The following is an 18,994-nucleotide window of genomic DNA, read 5'->3' as shown; positions in this document are numbered from 1 at the left end:
ACGGTGCCTGAGGCCTTGTGCTTGGGCTCCGGTGTCTTTTTTGTTCAGCCGGAGCTGCCCAGGATTGGGGCAGCAATTGCTACGTGACAGGCCCTGGTAAGAGCATAGATCCATGCGCACTGCTGCCCATTTCCATCGCTCTAGGAAGTGAACAGCTTCGCTCTTATGGGCCAGTCAGTAACCAACTTTTAATAAAGAAGAGTTGTATCTCCCCAACATAGCATCATCCCATTGGTTCTACTGGGTAAGCTAAGTCGATTTTTAACGTGAGTGCCTTTTTTTAACCTTGGACCCACCCAGAAATGACTAGATACTGGGGGCGGGGGTCGTGATGTCCAGTGCTTTCAACAGAAAGTGGACTTTCCGGGAGAGATGCCAGGCACCTGCACTCCGGTCTCGGAGTGCCCTGAAAGGCTCCAAGGTCTCCAAATGCTTACCCAGATACATGACATTTATAATAGTAATGCATCTTTGGTTTGTCCGTTCTCCATCTAAGCTCACTCCTGATCATTAGATGTTCACTCTGATGCAGTTTTGAGTGTCATTTTCTTTTAGATGTGGTCATCAATCAGATGTGCAACAGAAACTGAACGGGTGTTGCGTGGAATCAGCCAGAGAGTGTCTGGAGAGGATGCTTGCATTTTTCCCTCTACAGTGAAATTGGGCTCCCACCAGGCAGGGTGGGGGACTGTGATGGTGGCCCGCACTTGCTTTCTGACGACGACTGGAGTATAAAAGCTGAGACTCTTGGGGGATGTCCTGTCTGCTTTCCAGGCCCCCCCACCACCACCACAACGTCCCTGGATGCCAGCCCCTTCACACTTCTGGACTGGGCTTCCGCTCCAGAGGTGAACTTGCAGGATGCTGGACCCAAAGCACATCATTCACTCTTTGAAACTTTGGACGCTTTTCAAGAGCTGTTTAAGTGCTGTGTCAGTATCTTCACGTAACTGTTAAACTGTCCCAACTGAATTCATTTACTTTGGGTGCAGACAAATAAGGAAGGTCTGGGTGTTGGCCTTGAACGGCACCCTCTGGTGGAGACGGCATCTACTGTGGTTTAAAGTAAAGGCTAGCAATTGGGTGAAAGGTCTCAGGAAAGGCCACTGACCTAGACGTGGGGGGGAAGCCGAGGGAGCATGTCTGGGCGCCCCTTGGCCCCTGCAAAGGGAAGGCGGGAACCCTTGAAGTGGAGCTGCACGGGGACCAAGGGCTGCCACCCTGAAACAGCATGGATGGTGTCTTAGAACCTTTGCTTAGATTGCCTTCAAGACTTGCTCTGCTTTGTGAAGCTGCCAGGATCCCCCCCACCTTCACTCCCTTCCTCAGTGGCGGGACACAGTGGCTTTCAGTTGGGGCTGCTAAGTCTACGCCTGGTTAGGTAGCAAGGGGTAACACGCCATCTCGAGGTCAGGGTAGGGATAAGTAGCAGGTGAACTCTCAGGACAGGAAGCAGAGGTCGAGGGACTTCCAGTGGGTTGGAGTAAAGCACAGGGAGCGTGTGGTGCTTTCAGGAACCCTAGAAGGGCGGAGGGCTTTGTGTAGGGCAGTTATAGGGTAAAAGGTCATTAGAACCAGAGGGCAGAGAACTAGGGATGCCAGATGAAGAAGTTTGGTCTCTAGCTGGTTCCTGAGGAGGAGCAATTTTTTTTAAAACATGAAAGAATTATTCTGAGATCAAGGAGGAAAAAAGTTGACGTAGATGATAACTGCTGGAGTGTGTGAATTTACACATGGATGACCACCAAGTGTACACACTAAAGTCATCTAGACAGTTCTGATGCTCATTGGGTGTTCACCTATGGGAATGAATGGCAGCAGCCCACCACTCATGATGCTTTGACATGAGCAGCCTCAAATGGCACTTTGGGGAACTCCCACTTGCCCTGGGAGTTATGAGAAATATCTGGAAAACTTAGATCGTTTTCTCTTATGCTAGCCTCAGTGTGTGCATGACTTCACAACACAGGGGCCCTCCAGGATTTGAAGGCTGCTGATTCTTCATCTTTCTTGACAGCCTTATAGACGTATAATTGGTGTACAAGAAACTGCACATATTTAAATTGTACAATTGGATGAGTTTTGACAGGTATCCACCTGTAAAACCATCACAGCAATGAAGACAGTAAACATACGCCCATCACCCTGGAAAGTTGCCTTGCCCCCCGGGTGCACCCTCCTTCCTGCCCCTTCCTCCCCCCACCGCATCCCCACAAGCACTGCCCTTTCTATCAGTACACATTAGTTTGCCTTTTCTAGAATTCTGTGTTAATGGAATCATGCAGTATGCACTCTTCTTGCCTGGCCTCTTAGTATAATGATTTTGAAGTTCATCCGGGTTGTCGTGTGTATATCAATCCTTCGTTTTCTATTGCTGAGTACTATTCCATTGTGTGGATGGACCACAATGCCTGCTGATGGACATTTGGGTCGTTTCCAGGTTTTGGCCTTCACAAATAAAGCTGCTGTGAACATCTGTGTGCAAGCTTTTGTGTGGACAGATGTTTTCCTTTCTCTTGGGTATATAGCTAGGAGTGGAATTGCTGGGTCACGTGATAACTGTATGTTCAACTGTTTTCCAAAGCAGTCGCATCATGCTACCTTCGCACCAGCACTGTATGAGGGGTCCAATTTTCCATGTCGTCCCCAACACTTGTTTTTGTCCATCTTTTTTATTCTAGGCCTCCTGGTGGGCATGAAGTGGTATCACGTTGGTTTTGATTTGCATTTCCCTGATGACTAATGATGTTGAGCACCTTTTAGCATCCTTGTCAGCCACACTCATATCTTCCTGGGCGATGTGTCCGGTCAAATCTTTCGCCTCCTCCTCTGTGTCTGTGTCTCCTCTCCTGTCTCCTGTAAGGATATCTGTCATTGGATTTGGGACCCACCCAGCTAATCCAGGAGGACCTCATCTCAAGATTTGTCATATATCTGCAGAGACCCTTTCTGCAAATAAGGTCACATTCACGGAGTCCAGGGATTAGGACGTGGAGGCCCCCATTTAGAGACAGGAACATTCCGAAGCCCAGGGGCAGCGTGTAGGGTCAGAGGCCATGACGAGAAGAGAATATGCCAAGCATCTAGGCCAGGGTTCCAAGTAGCATCCTCCTGGCACCACTGTACTGTTTCCATTTTACAGAGGAGGAAACTGAGGTTGACCTGTGAGGTAATTCTTCCGGTCACAGAGTTGGGGAACAGGGTGGGTAGGGGCAGGGCCCAGCACCCTGGCTCTCCCATGGCAAAATCTGCTCACATCACCAAGAGCCGAGGCTCCCTCCCGACTGCTGGGTCCCTCTCATCACCACCGTGGGGCCCGGGCCAGGGTAGGCACATGTGAGGGGAAAGGTTGATTCCTTGCTTTTTCTCCTCTTTCTCCACGAGCAGGATTTCCAGGTTTTCTACCTGGTGTGCCCTGGCGGGCAGGTGAGATGCTCCATGTACCCAAGCTGCCGGGGTCAGGGAGTGAGCGACCAGAGAGCTTCCAGCTTTCTAGCCTCCTCCTGCCTCCTTCCGCCTGGCCCACTGGCCCATCCTCCCGAGCCGCTGTCACCAGCCATCCTTCTGCGGGGCTGGGCCTCGGGGGCTGCCCAGTCCTCGTGCCTGCACTCCCCGTGGGCTCTTCGCCACGTGGTTTCCAGCCTGGAGCAGGTAAACAACCAGCCGTGCCCTGCCCCTCACCCCACCCCACACCTCTGCCGAAACAGATGGGGTCCGCTGACCACTTTGGGTGATGGCCCCACGCTAGGCCTTTCTAGAGACGACCTATCCCGTCCCTGGAAGGCTTACTGAAGGCTTGCCGAGAGCACTTCCTTTCCCCAGAGCCCCAGTTGTGCTAAGCTTGGTGACCGTGAGAAGCGACAATCCACCGTGGGCCTTTGAGAGGCCACGCGCTGAGTGTGCTCAGGACGCCGAGCCCTTCATCAAGCAATTCATCAGACTTCCGAGTGTCCCCGGAGAGGCGGGTCCGGTGGGGCAGCACCTGAGGATCCACAGGGCGGCCGAGGGGAGACGTTGTGCAGCCTTCTGCAGGAGCTCCCCCATCACCGGCCCAACGAGTCCACAGGCTGGAGTCCTCCGAGGGCCTGAGGGCCGGCGCGGGGCTGCAGGAGCCCTGCAGGCTGAGACTGGCAGTGGAGACACTGGCAAAGCTTCAGCCGAGCTGCTGGAAGGAAAGCTTTCTCATCTCCCTTTCCTCAGAGCACTTAGGTGAGCCACCGCCCCCTTCGTGAATCGGGGAGATGATTTACATACATCTCAAATGGCCATTTGAGATGTATGTAAATCTTTGTAAACCTAAATAAGCCTCCTGCCGGCCTTACACCCCAGGAAGGCTCTTCTTCAGAGCCCCAGCACCACCTCCTTGAAATGAAAACTTTCAGGAAGGTACCCTAGCTCCCCTACAGGCCAAGAGAAAGCTCTCATTGTCTTGAGGATAAAGGTAATTCACCAGCACTGAGGGCCACCCTGATTACCAGGAGAACTTGCCCTGAGCTAGGAAGGGCGATCTTAGGAAGTGCTGCCTGGCTGGATAAAAGGCTGAGGTTTCCTTCTGGCCTTGCAGTCTCATGAGCAGCAGTCTGAGATGGGCATGGCAGGCAGTTGGGTTTAATGCTTATTCAGTAGTGAAGCCGTTTGCTTTCTTTTCCGCTTTCGTGGAGAGGACTCTGGGTGGGCAGGGTTCACGGGGAGGGGCACTAAGTGGGAGGACATGGATCTGAGGTCTGGGGCAAGGACCGATGCTGGGCAGAGCTGGGCAAAATTTATTATTAAAATTTTTTTTAAGTAATTTAAAAAAAGAGAAAGAAAGAAGAGAAAAACCAAACGAAGAAACAAATTCACCAATGATAACAAGCGCTGAAAACTATACTAAAAAAAACGGACAGACAGAACCCTAGGACAAATGGTAAAAGCAAAGCTACACAGACAAAATCACACACAGAAGCATACGCATACACACTCACAAAAAGAGAAAAAGGAAAAAAAATATATATATATATATCGTTGCTCCCAAAGTCCACCTCCTCCATTTGGGATAATTCGTTGTCTATTCAGGTGTTCCACCGATGCAAGGTACATCAAGTTGATTGTGGAGCTTTAATCCGCTGCTCCTGAGGCTGCTGGGAGAGATTTCCCTTTCTCTTCTTTGTTCGCACAGCTCCCGGGTCTCAGCTTTGGATTTGGCCCCGCCTCTGCATGTAGGTCTCCTGAGGGCGTCTGTTCTTCGCTCAGACAGGACGGGGTTAAAGGAGCCGCTGATTCGGGGGCTCTGGCTCACTCAGGCCGGGGGGGAGGGAGGAGCACGGAGGCGGGGCGAGCCTGCGGCGTCAGAGGCCGGCGTGACGTTGCACCAGCCAGAGGCGCGACGTGCGCTCTCCCAGGGAAGCCGTCCCTGGATCCCGGGACCCCGGCAGCGGCGGGCTGCACAGGCTCCCGGAAGGGAGGTGTGGCCAGTGACCTGCGCTCGCACACAGGCCTCTTGGTGGCGGCAGCAGCAGCCTTAGCGTCTCATGCCCGTCTCTGGGGTCCGCGCTTTCAGCCGCGACTCGCGCCCGTCTCTGGGTCTCCTTTAAGCGGCGTTCTGAATCCCCTCTCCTCGCGCACCAGGAAACAAAGAGGTAAGAAAAAGTCTCTTGCCTTTTCGGCAGGTCCAGACTTTCCCCCGGACTCCCTCCCGGCCAGCCGTGGCGCACTAACCCCCTTCAGGCTGTGTTCACGCCGCCAACCCCAGTCCTCTCCCTGCGCTCCGACCGAAGCCCGAGCCTCAGCCCCCTGCCCCCGCCCGCCCCGGCGGGTGAGCAGACAAGCCTCTCGGGCTGGCGAGTGCCGGTCGGCACCGATCCTCTGTGCCGGAATCTCTCCGCTTTACCCTCCGCACCCCTGTTGCTGCGCTCTCCTCCGTGGCTCCGAAGCTGTCCCCCTCCGCCACCTGCCGTCTCCGCCAGTGAAGGGGCTTCTAGTGTGTGGAAACCTTTCCTCCTTCACGGCTCCCTCCCACTGGTGCAGGTCCCGTTCCTATTCTTTTGTCTCTGTTTTCTCTTTTTTCTTTCGCCCTACCCAGCTAAGTGGGGGAGTTTCTTGCCTTCTGGGAGGTCTGAGGTCTTCTGCCAGCGTTCACTGGGTGTTCTATAGGAGCAGTTCCACGTGTAGATATATTTCTGATGTATCTGTGGGAGGAAGGTGATCTCCACGTCCTACTCTTCCGACGTCTTGAAGTTCCCTCCAGTCTATTTTAGAACGTTTTCAACACCTCAAAAAGAAACCCTTGTATCTTGTAGCTATTAATCCCCTATGCTCCCAGCAACTTCTGCCTCAGCCTTAAGCAATTATTGATCTATTTTGTATCTATAGATTTGCCTGTTCTGAGCATTTCATATGAATAGAACCACATAATGTGTGGTCTTTTGTGACTGACTTCTTTCACTTAGCATAATGTTTTTAAGGTTCAGCCATGTTGTAGCATATATTAGTTGTTCATTCCTTTTGATGTCTGAATAATATTCTGTTGTATGGATTTGCCACATTTTGCTTATCCATTCATCAGTTGATGGGCCTTTGGGTTGTTTCCATCTTTGAGTATTATGAATATTGCTGCTGTGAATATTTATGTACAAGTTTTTGTATGGACATATATTTTCATTTATCTTGGGAATATACCTACAAGTGGGTCATACAGTAACACTGTTTCACCAAACTTTTCCAAAGCAGCTATACCATCTTACATTCTCACTAACAGTGTATGATGGTTCTGATTTCTCTAAATCCCCATCAACAGTTATGATTATCTTTTTGGTTCTAGCCATCCGAATGGGTATGAAATGGTATCTTTCTGTGGTTTTGATTTGTGTTTTCCTGATGAATAATGATGTCAAGCATCTCTAATGTGCTTGCTGGCCATTTGTATATCTTCCTTGGAGAAATGTCTATTTAGATCTTCTGCCCATTTTAAAAGTTGGGTTATTTACCTTCTTCTCACTGGCATGTAAGAGTTCTTTATATATTCTGAATAAAAATCCCTTATGATACATGATTTACAAATATTTTCTCCCATTCTGTAGGTTGTTGTGCTCTATTCTTTACATGAATTATTTGAGTTGATCTTTGCAACAGCTGTATGAGATATTATCCTTCTCTTTTTTTTTTTAGAGATCAGGAAACAGGCTCAGAGTGGTTAAGTACCTATCCTAACTCACAATGCTAGCATGGGATGGTTCCAGGATTTGCGCTTAGATCTCTATTGGAATTTCAGTTAAAGTCCTCCATCCTCTTGCCTTGATGCTCATATACACTGTTTGTATTTGATGAAAGAAATTGAATCTTAGGATTGTATTGCCCTGTCTGTTCTTCACTCCTAGACATTCCAGTGGATAAACACTGAAAATGAAAACACTTCGGCAATACGCCTCAAATTGATTCTCTGGGGATGATGCTGATTCCCAGCAGGAAGGTGTAGCCACAAGGCTCCTGAGGTTGGTTGAATTGATGTTCTGAGCCTGGATTTATAAGCATGGGGAATTGTTCTTTTAAAAGACAGTGACAAAGAGAACCCTTTTAATGTGAGCCAGATGCAGCCATGATTTTGATTAAATGTTTGCTGGTAACCATACTTAGGTGGGAACATCTGCCCACTGATGAGCTCCCTGGAGTTTTAGCAGGTGAATTTATGTAGTAAATACAACTCCAAGTACTTCTTCCTGAGGAGAGATGTTAGGCAAAAAGAAGCTTAATTTCCTTGCTTCCATGTTCTGTCCACCTGCCATTTAGGAAGCCTAAGTAAATACATTCCTGTATTGGGATAATACCACTTCCCGTGGGCCTTCCATCTTCCCCAGCTTTGGCTTTACAGGTGCCCAGTAAGTGTTGGTGCTTGCATCTGGGCCACATCTGTGCAGGCATCTTGGGTTGTCCAAGAATAGTGCATGGCTCCATAAGCCTATAGTAGCAACCCTCTGACATTAGAATTTGCTGTTGATATTTTTCATACACACTCACACTCTTGAGCAAACACACTCCTTTCCTTTAAAATCTACCCTCTTAGATGTCCTTACTAATCTATCTTTGATATGCTGGATCATCATACAGAATACATGATATTTAGAGGAAACAGGTTTCAATGGTGTTTCTGGATTCTTCTTAGTGCTAGGTCAGCCTAGATTAAGCAGTCTCCAGTCTGGAGGGCTTTACTCACCTCCCAATTGCCATGCAGTCACAAGGTCCATCTTGTCTTATCACTTTTACTTAAGTCACCACCCTGCAGATTATCCATCATTAACTAGACCCTTATTCACGTATTACTCTGCACTTGACAAAATTGGACTCAACTCTCTCCCCAACTTCATGAGCCCTTCTTTCCTGCCCTCTGTAACTCATAGTCTATCATTAAGAAACTCCCCAGTAGCTTCAAGTTCTTCTCTCAGTGTTCCCTTAATGTCTGTTTTATGACTGGAATATGGCTGTGCCTTGAGGAAATCACTTCCCCTGCAGTCCTCTTGAGCAAACGTTAGTTTTCCTCACATACCCCAAGGAGTCGACTCATTGTCACTTTCAAACCATTTCTGCTCCTTTCTCTTTCAAAATTCAGAGCTCATTTGTAGCTCTTGCTATTAGATAATATCATGCGCTACGCCATCTATTTCTTTACCTTCATTCATTAGACACTTTCCTGATCTTCTTCTCCACTTTTAGTACTGCCACCATCTTGGCAACTTCAACATTTGTCATCTATGTGGATATTCATCCAGCATTTTTGGCTTTGCAAACCTTTCATGCCCTCAATTCCAATGGTATTTTTCTTCCATCATACTTAAGCCACTCACTCTAATGCTCATGCACTAGACATTGACATTCTCAAAAATTACAGCAACTCTGAAATCCTGATTTTAAAACATACATCTCTTGGGCTACAACTGATTATTCTTCCTAGCAAAATACCTCTCTCACGTGCAGGTATACACTCCTACACACACCCAACTCTAAAACTTCTTCAATTTTGAACTCCAGTCTGTGAATTCTACTACTTTTCAGCATCAGCCACATTTCTCTTTTCGCATTTCCTCATTGCTTACCAATTTATCATTAGTATCACTTACTTTCATAAACCTTCATCTCCCTACTCACTTTCCCACCCTAGTACTTCCCTGGCAAAACCACAACCCTTGTTAAATTTAGCTATCTACCTACTTTGTTCCTATATACAAGTGATGGATGTTGCTGTAGAAATGTACAAGACAAAGCTAACTGATCTCACCTTAAATTCTTGACCACATATCTTAAATTATCAATCCTTCCATATTATACACCCATTTCCATTATACAAAATGAATATCCAATACTTTATCTTCCCCTCAATTTCTCAAAACCCTACCCTCACTCTTGTTATTTTATGCCCTTATCTCATCCTTCACTGAGAAAACTGAAGAGTCAAGAGGAAATTCTTTTATATCTTCCCCACCAAATCTACCATCTTACCTGCATTTGTAATCATACCATAATCGTTTCCTTCTCCACTGTAAAATCTATAAATATTACTCGTTCTCATGGAAAGCCAACATTTCCACATTTGCTACGGATCCCATCTACTAGTGCTCTGAATACCCCTCTTGCTTTCTCAATATTTTTTCTTCTGCAATTATCCCTTTGGTGTTTTATATCATCAGTTCCATTCAGCCATTTATATTGGCTAGATGCGTTGTAGAATCTACCCTCTTAAAAATACACTCTCTTATTACCAAACCCCCCTCCAGCTATAGTCCCATATTTCTCCTCCCCTTAGCACCAAAACTCTCAAAAGAAATTGTCTATCCGCCCCTCACTTTCTGATCTCACATTTTCTCCTTAATACACATCCAGGTTTATATTAAAATATTTTCCACTCTTTCAATTTCCTTCTTATCAAATTTACCAATGACCTCTCTACTGACAAGTTCAATCGTCATTTGTCTGTCCCTATATTACCTGTAAAAGGTATTTAATAAAGTTGACCATTTTTTACTTCTTGAAACGTTATCTGCCCTTTGCTTTTGTGTTGCTCAATTCACCTGTTTTTTGTTGTTGTTGTTGTTCCCTCCTTTTTAACTCTTTTCATTATATACCTAGGAGTAGAGTTACTGGGTAATATGGCAAGTCTATGTTTAACTTGTTGAGTAACTGCCAAAATGTTTTCCACAGAGGCTGTATCATTTTATGTTCCCACCAGAAGTGTATGAGTTTTTCGATTTCTCTACATCCTTGTCAATACTTGTTATTTTCTTTTTAAAATAGTTATAGCCTTCCTAGTGGGTATGAAGTGTTATCTCATCGTGGTCTTGATTTGCATTTCCCTAGCGACTAATGGTATTGAGCATATTTTCATATGTTTGTTGGCTACTTGTATATCTTCATTAGCACAATGTCTATTTAAGTCCTTTACCTGATTTTTAGTTGGGTTGTTTGTATTTTTGTCATTGAGTTGTAAGAGTTCTTTCTGTATTCTGGATACTACACTTTTATTAAATATATGATTTGCAAGGATCTTTCTTTGGTGTGCCTTTTCGCTTTCTTAGTGGTATTTTTTTGCAGAAGAAAACATTTTAAAATTTTGATATAGTCCAATTTATTCTTTCTTTGTTGCTTGTGCTTTTTGTGTCATATCTAGGAAACCATTGCTTAACCAAGTTCTATATGTTTTTGATCCCTATAACTGACCAAAACAGTTCAAACCCATTCATTCAACAGAAATATTCATGGCCACCTACTATGTGCCAGGCTCTACTGTAAATACTGGGGAGAGTGATGAACAAGATGGTGGAGACAGAGATGGCTAGCTTATCTCCAACGTTTAAGTCCTCCTCTTCTACTAGGTAGACTACATTTCTCATTTTCTGTTGTAGTTACATGTGGCTATGTGAGTTTTTCCTAATGAGATGTGAGCAGGAGTAATGCATACCCCTTTTGAGACTGGCCCATAAATATTCCCATGTGCCCTCCTATATGCTCTTTTCTGCTTCTGCAATTGGAGTGGAGATGTCCTGGCAGAAGTGACAGAAACCGCTCTTTTGCCACTTATCTCAATAGGGTTGTGACGAGGATTAATTATGTATATGGATATTTAGCATAATTCCTACATAGAGTTAGTAGTCAATAAATGTTAGTTTCTGTAATTATTATTACAGTCTTTGGATGCTACAGGAGTCACCCAGGATGGGAAAAATGTTAGAACCCCCTCATAATTCAGCAGATAGTACAATGAAGTCTGCTGTTTTGTGACCAGTGTGTCAGACCTCCTGAGGCTAGCAGTCTTTTCTCTTTCTACACAGTTTCTCTGTGATGAACCAAGATAATTGTAAGCCACCTTAAATAATATTTAAAGGACCATAATTTGGGAAATACTAATCTAGTGAAACGCAGTTTAACTGAAAACAATATGTGTGGTTATAATGGTTATGAGAATTCTAAACTGTGCTGAGCACCTTGCATTTACACAACATTATTCTATAAAAGAGCCCTACCACTTCCTCTTCCCCTACTTGCCTATATCTGATAAGAAAGCTCAGGTACTCTCTCTTCTGTAGGCCAGGAGGAAGTTCAGACTGTGCAAGCCCTGACCTGTGTGTGGGAACACTCCAGCGTCATCCCCTCACCACCATAAAAGCCAAGCCAGTCTCCTTCTTCTGCTCTCTTAAGCCATTCTTGAACCTGCTTGAGAGCCTGCCCTGCTCTCCCCAGAAAGTCTCCTTATGTAGTAAAGTTTTTCATCCTCTCTAGGTGTATGTGTTATCAGTCTCGACATCCAAACCGAATTTGGGTTGAAGGATCCATCCTGTCTCTGTGGTGTGACTACAACAACTGGCCCTGTGAGCAGGACATCAAGGTGCTATCCCTTACCACCAGGGGTCTTTCTTCTCTTGCTTTCGCTTTCTAACTGGCTCTGCTGTATGCTGGTGAACAGGCACTTGGGCTACTGCCTGCTGGCTAGCTTGTGCTTTGAACTTGCTTCTTTGTGCTGCATTTGTTAGTCCTACTGAGTGTCTGCTAAAGCTTTGACCAACATAAGTCAGTTTAGCCACTTGGCATATAGTGAAAGGATTATTGGATTGGGACCTTCCTCAAAGCAGTCCTGAATCCTGTGTCTCAACCTGGACCTATTTGTGATTCTCAGGTTGAATCACGTGTTTCAATTCCAAACTAAGGTGTGACTGACACTAACCTCAAAGAAATGACTCTTACCTTGTGAACACTGGTTGTGTCTCAACCACATGTTGGCCCCCTTTCTATATAGAGCTCAGGAGAAAGACTGACAGTCTGTTCAATATACAGGTCCATTGGATGGTCACTCGTGTGGAGGAAGAGCCGTTAACTATGTGGGATGCTGAGGTCATACTTCTAAAAGTAAATGACTCACTAGTACCTTACAAAATGCTTCTGCTGCTGCCCCTGTGCCTCTGTCATAAATAAAAATGATCCTGATCCTCAGACCTCTAGAGAAAAACATCTGTGTCACCTCTGTGACAAAGCCAAGAGATTAGTTCAACCATTGCCATGGGGAAGTCCATAACACTGGTGGTACTGACTTGATTTGAGGTTCTCTGGAAGAAGAAACTTATAAAAACTTTTACCTATAAGAGCAATGACATCTGCAGATCTAATGTAAAAGACAAAACACAAAACCCCAAACTGTCAAAGTCTTCAAAAGCAAGAAGTCTAAAAAACTGTCACAGCCAAGAGGAGCCTAGGAAGTTATAACATGGAATGACTAAATTTAATGTAGAATCTTGGTTGGGATCCTGGGACAGAAAAAGAACATTAGGTAAAAAATAAGGCAATCTGGGGCTTCCCTGGTGGCGCAGTGGTTGAGAATCTGCCTGCTAATGCAGGGGACACGGGTTCGAGCCCTGATCTGGGAAGATCCCACATGCCGCAGAGCAACTAGGCCCGTGAGCCACAGCCACTGAGCCTGCGCATCTGGAGCCTGTGCTCCGCAACAAGAGAGGCCGCGACAGTGAGTGGCCCGCGCACCACGATGAAGAGTGGCCCCTGCTTGCCGCAACTAGAGAAAGCCCTCGCACAGAAACGAAGACCCAACACAACCAAAAATAAAAATAAATAAATTAAAGGAAGGCTCAACATTAAAAAAAAATAAGGAAAGCTGATGAAGTACAGACTTTAGTTAATAATACTGTTTCAGTGTTGGTTCACTAAGTTGAACAATTGTACCATACTAATGTACAACGTTAAGAAGGGAAATTTGTTGTGGAGTGTATGAATATGATCTTCACAATTACTCTGTAAATCTAAAACTGTTCTAAAATAAAAAGTTTTAAAAAACCACACAATACTAGGTGATGAGATCTGGGAGACAACAGAATTAAACACTGAATGGGGGTGGCCATGTGGAATGGTTTGGAGGGAACACCTTCTCCCTAACATGTGCACCACAAGGATTGAACCAGAGAAGATGAGGAAGAGTGGAAGGTCAATTTGGGAAGGCTCTTTACTGGGTGTTGAGGAAGCACTCCCTTTCTCTAACCAGAGCACCTAGACTCCTCTGCACCCCTCCCCTCCCCCCACGTATCTTCAAGGGTGGTGCTTTGTGATGTCACAGCCACCCCAGCGCTACCATTGGCTGACCAATCAAAGCTGATGGGTGTGGCTCTTCATTGTCCTGGCAGGGTATATATAGAGAGGCCAGGAGCCTTGGAGTAGAGCACACTGTTGCTACTGACATGGCAGAGGAAACTACAATCCCACAGGAGCCTAACTGCGATGCAGGGACAAACACCGAGAGGTCAGAGCGACAAACACCAGGAGGCCAACGCAGAAGGGAGAGGACGAATTCTGCACTCCAGGGCTATAAGATGGAGGAGGTCAGATTACCCGACTCACGTGCCTCCTCTTCATCCCCCACCCAAGACTTATCCAGCCCTTCCCTGTCACAAACCCCTTCTCAATCCACACCCATTCTCTCAAAGTTCTCCTTCCCATCCTCTTTCCCCAAATCAATATCTTTCTGTATCACTTTGTTTTCCGACCAGATTCAGAAGGTGGTCGAGTTAACAAAATCAGTCCGTCGTCAGAATTCGGGAAGAGGTCCTACACAGAAGAAGTCACAGATATTTGTGTTCTACTACCGGCGGAGTACAACAATGACTAAAGAGCCAGAGGAGGATGAAAACATCCCAGAGGGCTCTTCCAGCAGTTCATAAAGTGCTGCCCTGGGTCTATCAGGTGACTGAGACCTTGCTGTCTCTGTTGTCTCTCCAGAGAAAGCACTGGAGAAATGGTCACCTGTGTAGAGACCAAATAAAAAAGCCCTCAGCTATTGATGTACAAGCTGTTGTAGAAAGATGTGTGTGTATCTCTGTCTGTTCTTCGGTGATGGGGACTGAAGGAAGGCAGGAAGGGGCAGGCGTGTGAGAAGGGAGGGAGGTAGTATCCTGCCAGTTTGGGGCCCAGACCAGCCAGTCCATAGTTAGCCAGACACCGGGAATAAGGACTGGGTGAGGACTGAGCTCTGAAGACAGATTTCTTCCTGAACACTTTATCCTGCTGGTGAGGAGGAAAAGGACTTGGTGTTTCCGTGTGTGTTTGGGAGGTCCCAGATGGGGAGAGGGGTGCTGTATGGGTGGTAGCAGTGTGTGTCATAATCTGATTCCACTTTTGATGTTTGACAATTGACAGTTTTGAAGCCTCATTAATTCCCCTTCCCCTTCTGGCCCACATCTGGCCACACTTTATGTTCATCCACTCCCAACCAGGGAGTAGGTGAACATAAAATAGAAACAGATATGCCTAACCTGAACCATCCGAATTACTTCCGTGCCTAACTTTTCCATAGCCAAGACATCCATTACCCTAAAATATCCTCTAGTGCACGTGGAGAACCTGACCCAATAAGTAATAAAGTTAAGTCTCTGGCCCTTATAATCAGCTTGAAAACTATGGGACCCTATGGACCTTTCCCCCTAGTTAAAATAATACCTTTCACCTCAGTGTTTAAGAAAAGGTTCAATCTAAATGAAAGCACGGTTTTCACAGATTGAAACCCATTATGTAAGACCTATTTAGAGAAGGTGTGGTTATCCCCACTTCTGCTGCATTTAACAGCCAAGTTTTACTTGTTCTTGAACCCGGGAAAACAGGACCGGTGCCTCAGTGTGAATTTGTACCCTTGGCGTCATGGCCCCACCCACTAGGGCTCCATATATATTATTGAAATGACTGATTCCACCCAATAATAATAAGTAACTGGTAAATACTTTGTCGTTATAGCAAAGTATTTGGCTAGCATGTTCTATTCAGTGCCTATTTCAACAACCTCTCAGCTGCAGTTAACCTTCACCTTTAAAGGGACACAATACACCTTCACCTGGGTACTCGATGGGCTCAGTCTCCACGCCTGCCATCTCACATAGTCCTCACAGGCAATATTTTAACCAGCTCTAACTTTTTTCGGGTACACAGTTATGACATCACACTAATGACATCCTCCTTTGAGGAGATTCACATGAGACACATAGTACAGGGCCCCACCACTTCCGTTAAGTTCCTGAAAATTATTTAGTAAGTTGAGGGCTGCTCCAGTCCTGACAGTGTCAAGAAACAGCTTTTAGTCTTCTTAGGACCCACATTGTTAAAACAAGCCCAACATGTTTTCGACATTTTTAGATTCTGGAGGCAACATTCCTCATTTACAAAGCTTTTTTTGTTCTGTAACTTGCAAATAGGCCCAACTTGAATGAGACCCCCTGTAAAAAGATACTAGAATCTGCCTGAATTGCCATAGAACAGGCATTCCTGTTACGGCCCCCCGAGATTCCTTCACTGTGGGAGCTTTAGCAACCTTCTCTCATATATCTCGGAGTCCCTCTACCATCAGTGATGGCCGTTAGTTGCATGGGCTTCTGATACAAGGAACTACCTTCCTTGGCCCAATGCTGTATGCCATTAGTGTAGCAATTGGTGGGTACATACTGGACTTTCCTGGAAATATAGACTATCTCAGGTCCTGAACCTGTGACCCTCAGTATACAGCTGCCCGTTAGGCCTTTGATCATGGAAACAGCACCCTGCAAGCCCAGCACAGCTAGTGAGGCCTCCTTGCTACAGGATGGAGCTGAACCTGGGCTCTCTGCATACCCTACTTTCAGGAGAGGGTAACGTCCCCTGTGCTGGGTCCCTTGCCGGATGCCACAGTGCTAGAGGAGGTCATCTCTTAGAACACTTGGATACCTGGGGAGCCCCTTAGGCTCAACACAGTGAATACCAAAGGGGGTTCATTCACTTAACCAATGGCATTGCCACTGTCACACTTAATGGAGCTTGCTTGACTCTTGCTTCTTTTCATCTCTTAATCAGAATGTTCCTGATAAAGGACAGGACACAGGATCAGCTCAGTTGGCCAAACTTTAGCCAGTTATCTTAGCACTTGGCCATGTCTTAGCCAACAATTGGCCTCATCTTCACATTTTTATAGATCTTTGGGCCACTGCCAGCGGTCTGACCATCTGTTCTGGCCAATGAAAACAATTCCTTCTCCAAGGTTGCCTCATTTGGGGTAAAGAACTCATAGAACCTCTTGCCTCACGGATACCCAAAATATAAATCAAGGACACACATCTTCTGCACATATTAAAGCCACAATACAATGTCTCACCATAGCACTCTTTATCTTCTTTGAAGTTCTGCACATCGATAGAGAGACTAAGGCACTCATTTCACTTCTCAGAATATATAGTACTAGCTCTTGATAGTACTAGATATTCAATGGAACATTCACCTTTCTTATTGGTCTCATGCTGCAGGTGCCATAATGGCTTACATGAACAAGTCCAAATTAAATTAAATAAACCACTCAATGTTTTAGTTATCAGACAAACACCATGGGTAAGTTGTCATTGAGACTGATCCCATTTTTTTCAGTTTTATTGAGGTATAATGGATAAATAAAAATTGTATATACTTAAGGTGTAGAACTTGATGTTTCGATTATTTCTATATCTATACCTATATCTATAGAATGAAAGAGTCACAACCATCTAATTACCCATCACTTCAGTTACTAGTTTTTTCTTTTTCTTTTTTTTGGTCTAACTGCATTTTTGATGCATAACTCATTATGTGAGTAATAATCCTTTTCATACCTTCTTGGTATATGTGTGGCATCATTAGTCTTGACATTCAAACCAAATTTTGGGTGGGGGATGTACATTCCACTTCTGTGAGGTGACCACAAGCTCACATATCCATAAATATATATATGTAGATATACTCATAGGCATATGAGTATGACACTTTAAAAAAGATACCAGTATTTCAGGAAACAAATATGTCCTGAGTGCCTAGTAGGTGTCAGATATTACTCTTGGTTCTGGAATTAGAGTGAAGAACATGAAATCAATAGTTCCTGTCCTCAAGTAACTTCTGTTTTCATGGGCAAAGGGGTCGTTCTTGTTGTTGGTGTGGGGAACCTTCTCTAAGGAGCTGATATTTGAATCAAGATCTGAATAATGAGGTCGAGTCAGCTGTGTGAAGACTTTGAAGAAGAGCATTTTAGGTAGACTAGCAAGTAGCAATGCCATGAGGCCAGAACGAGAACACTGTGTTGAGGAAGAGCAGAAGGGTGAGTGACTGGAGTGCAGTCAGAGAGGGGCAGAGCGGAGATTGATGACCGAGACTGGAGAGGCCGGCAGAGAAGTGGTCACATAGGGACTTGCAGGGTAAGAACTTGGATTTTATCTTACGTGCAGTGGAGGGCCACTGGACGGTTTGATAAAGGAAAGTGATGTCGTCTGATGTATGTTTTAGAAAGTTCACTGGATGTTGTGAACTGTGTAGGACCAGAGGGGTGACAGGCTGTTGGGACAATACAGGTGTGATATGATGATGGCTGGGACTAGGGTTTAGCAGGGGGAATATAACTTAGTGTCTAGTTGAGCAGTTGGGAGCATAGGATTTAAAGTCCGATCTCAATTTACAGCTTCACCACCTAAAAGCTATTTGACCTTGAGTACGTTTTTTAACTCCTGTAAGACTTAGTTTCCTCATCTGTAAAAAGGGAATGATAGTAACATGTATCTATATCTTAGAGCCATTCTGGGATTAAATGAGGTAATTTATGTAAAACACCTGACATTATATTAGGCCAATAATAAGCATTTGATTAAATGGCTTCTGTTGTTATCATCTATGATATAAATACATACATGCATAATCCTTGCTTCTTTCTCCCCTACTCCCAAAAAGCTAGTGTGTCTTATGTTAACTGCTGCTAACCCATGAGTACTGAACCCTTGTGTTTTCCTTGAAGACACAGTATTTTGGGGCACCTTACCTCAATGGTCAAGCATTCTGGTACCTTTAGATACTTTATGATGTGTCTGTATATGGCTTATGATGAATTTATTCTTTGCATATCTTTGTCTATGTTCATAAATAAGGTAACATACATATGTATGCATAAAAACATATCGGGGCACTATTTTACTCTTTCCAGCGCGTAGTTTGTCTCACTTAGAAACATTTCAGAGAAATGTTTTCCACATCGTCTGGTATAGACTTAACACACTTTTTAAACTAGTTATGTAAAATGCAATGGTTTGAGTGAAAGACAACTTATTAAACCATTCCTCTATTGAGGACATTCAAGTTGATTCCAGTTTTTTGGCTACTAGAAAAAACGTTGCAATTAATCTGAATATATACGTAAAATTTATTTTGTTCATATTCACTGTTATATACCCGTGCTTTTATCTTCTATGGAAGAAGGCCCCGGAAATGGAATTGCTAAGTTAAAGTTTATGTAAATTCTTAATTTTAATAGAGGTTGCCAGATTGAATTCCAAATGGCTTTAATATACTGCACATTTCCCTCGGCAAATGTATGAGATAACATATTAACCTCCACAACACTCCAGCAATGTGTGATAACATGTTTAATGGTCTTAAAGTGATATTTCCTTGTTAATTTAATTTCAATATGCCTGATTGCTAGTAAAGTTGAGTAATTTCACTTGTTTAT

This window comes from Mesoplodon densirostris, chromosome X, assembly GCF_025265405.1.
Source record: "Mesoplodon densirostris isolate mMesDen1 chromosome X, mMesDen1 primary haplotype, whole genome shotgun sequence".
NCBI classification, from domain to species: Eukaryota; Metazoa; Chordata; class Mammalia; order Artiodactyla; family Ziphiidae; genus Mesoplodon; species Mesoplodon densirostris.
The sequence above is the reverse complement of the archived record's forward strand: the minus strand, read 5'-3'. Positions refer to the sequence as shown.